This window comes from Carassius carassius, chromosome 41, assembly GCF_963082965.1.
Source record: "Carassius carassius chromosome 41, fCarCar2.1, whole genome shotgun sequence".
NCBI lineage: Eukaryota > Metazoa > Chordata > Actinopteri > Cypriniformes > Cyprinidae > Carassius > Carassius carassius.
Genome location: NC_081795.1, coordinates 8,600,155 through 8,602,829, shown reverse-complemented (window position 1 = coordinate 8,602,829; position 2,675 = coordinate 8,600,155). Strand labels below are relative to the sequence as shown.

Here is a 2,675-nt window from a genome sequence, read left to right as displayed (position 1 = left end):
TATTGTCATGACTATGAAAATTGTAGAGTCACACTGAAAGCATCAAGGGCTATTTGACCAAGAAGGAGAGTGATGGGGTGCTGCGCCAGATGACCTGGCCTCCACAGTCACCGGACCTGAACCCAATCAAGATGGTTTGGGGTGAGCTGGACCGCAGACAGAAGGCAAAAGGGCCAACAAGTGCTAAGCATCTCTGGGGGAACTCCTTCAAGACTGTTGGAAGACCATTTCAGGTGACTACCTCTTGAAGCTCATCAAGAGAATGCCAAGAGTGTGCAAAGCAGTAATCAAAGCAAAAGGTGGCTACTTTGAAGAACCTAGAATATGACATATTTTCAGTTTTTTCACACTTTTTTGTTATGTATATAATTCCACATGTGTTAATTCCTAGTTTTGATGCCTTCAGTGTGACTCTACAATTTTCATAGTCATGAAAATAAAGAAAACTCTTTGAATGAGAAGGTGTGTCCAAACTTTTGGTCTGTACTGTATATATATAATTTATTTCATATTGAGGCTTTGACTTTACAGAAATCTAGAGTCTAGTTTGTGATTTCTTCAAAATAATTTTAGAGAAGGTGCATTTGACATTTTTCTCAGGTGAAAATCTGGAAAAGCAAGAGACAGCAAAAGACTTACTGTCCAGGAGAAACTTTTGTGATCTTTACAGGTACAGCTATCTTTTTTAATTCTGTCTGTAGGTTTCTTTAGGACTGGCAGGTTGCATCTCATTTTCATTTGATATTTTCCTCCAGCATTCACCCATGAACGTAGCTATGTTAGTTTTCACATAGCGACTCCCACCAACTTGTTTATGTACCCTAAAATCTCCCTTGCACATTAAAGTCACATCAGCTATTTGCCAGATTTTGGTGGCGATGGGTTACATGAATACATATGAACTTGTGCGCATGCAGTCAGCGACTCGCCACCAGTGTAAATCTGGTCATGTTTCTCTGTCCTTATTTCAGCAGATGTAAGCCCTGGAGATGATGCAGATTTTTGCTTCAATGTCACTCACTCTAATGCTGCTGTTTTGATTGGTATACCGAACCTCATGCAGCACTGACCAAGAGCAGGGACCCCAGTGCCCCCGTCTCATTTTTTTTCTCGTCTGAAAAGCGAGACTCACTTCACAGAGCCTCTAATTAGTGAGGATGAAAAGCCTCATTAGCAATGTTAATGAAGTTTGTGTTTGAAAGTGTATCTGGTGAAGGACTGCAGTCCTGTCTGAAGGGTTTTGCCTCACAGACCAGACAGGAGCTTTGATTTTATTCAGACCAAACCGCATTTTCATGTTTACCAAAGAGGTCCTCAGGTCTGATTTTTATTCAGATTTGGAAGAAAAATAAATCCCTCTTTCTAAAATGATAGACCTACATGTGTCTTTTTTTTGTGTGTGTTTTTTTTGTGTGCTGAATATAGTGTGGTGGGGTGAATTTCAAAAAGAAAATCAATTCCTATTTGAAATGCCTTTTGTTTGCAGAACAAAACCCTGAAAAGTCATGTGTCATATGTGTCATAACAAATCCTAGAGTCTTGTGTCTTTTAAACCAATTGTATACTGTATATATACAAAAATGGAAAGATATAGATTTTTGAGAGCTATATCTCTGATACAGTCGAATGCATTACACATCTGAGAAGCACTGCAAAAGTAGTCAAGGTTGAGTAGAGGTTAAAGCAACTGCAAAGATGATTGTAGAGTACCAATAAACAAACAAACCCATAAATTTACACCTGATGATAATTGCAAATATCAAGAACAACCTGATGATAGAAAGCATTAGATAAATTCCAGTTGCTCTTTATTACGATTTTTTCACGTTCCATGAACAGCTATAAGATCATCTCTTTTCAATGCCCAGAATCTTTTCAAATACTCTACTACTTTACAGGATGAGGAGTAGCAAAAAATATTTTCCAAAAATGACAGATTTTGGTCAAGGACATTTCTTGCTATTCTGTTCTGCTTTTGTTCACGCAGAGAAAGGAAATGTGCTTCCCAATAGTGAGAAGATATTAAGAGGCCGTCCATAAAGCTGGCGGCTTTGTTTTCCGTCTGTGATCAATGTACCAAGATTGTAGTCACACCGTCCCAGTCCTTGTGCCACAGATGTCATGGTCCGACTGTAATCCCATTTCTGAAAGAGGATTTCTCACCCATCAAATTACTGTTCCCCAGCACGCTTTCATCTCTGAATGCATCCAGTCAGAAAGATATCTCTGACCTGCTGATAGAATATTGTGGCCTCTTCACTGTAGGAAGTTATGCATTTAGATAGAGAACATATCTTCTGGAAATACGACTGCAATCACGGTGAAGTAAATATTTTGTTCCACTTTGCATGAAACAGGATTCAGGTGAAGAGGACCTTTCAGATGACATTTTCAAATGATTGTTGCTCATCTACATCTTTTATTCTTGAGCTTGGGAAAGGCGCTTTATAAATAAAACATTATTATTATGATAATTGAGCACCAAATGAACATATTATAATGTTTTCTGAAAGATCACATGACACTAAGACTGGAGTAATGACTGCTGAAAAACAGCTGTGCCTTCAGAGAAATATTTTAAAATATACTGAAATAGAAAACACTTATTTTAAATTTATTTCACAATATTAATGTTTTACTGAATTTTTGAACCAAATGAATGCAGCCTTGATGAG

The 2,675-nt window shown here is 37.8% G+C and overlaps 1 long non-coding RNA gene across 1 annotated transcript; it reads left to right on the top strand.

Annotated features, from left to right (window-relative positions):
- The first annotated feature begins 598 nt into the window (after positions 1–598).
- LOC132123229 (uncharacterized) lies at positions 599–2,474 on the top strand. The gene is made up of 2 exons (XR_009426474.1): positions 599–670; positions 1,988–2,474. It is a non-coding gene; the product is annotated as an uncharacterized LOC132123229 (long non-coding RNA).
- The last annotated feature ends 201 nt before the right edge of the window (positions 2,475–2,675 follow it).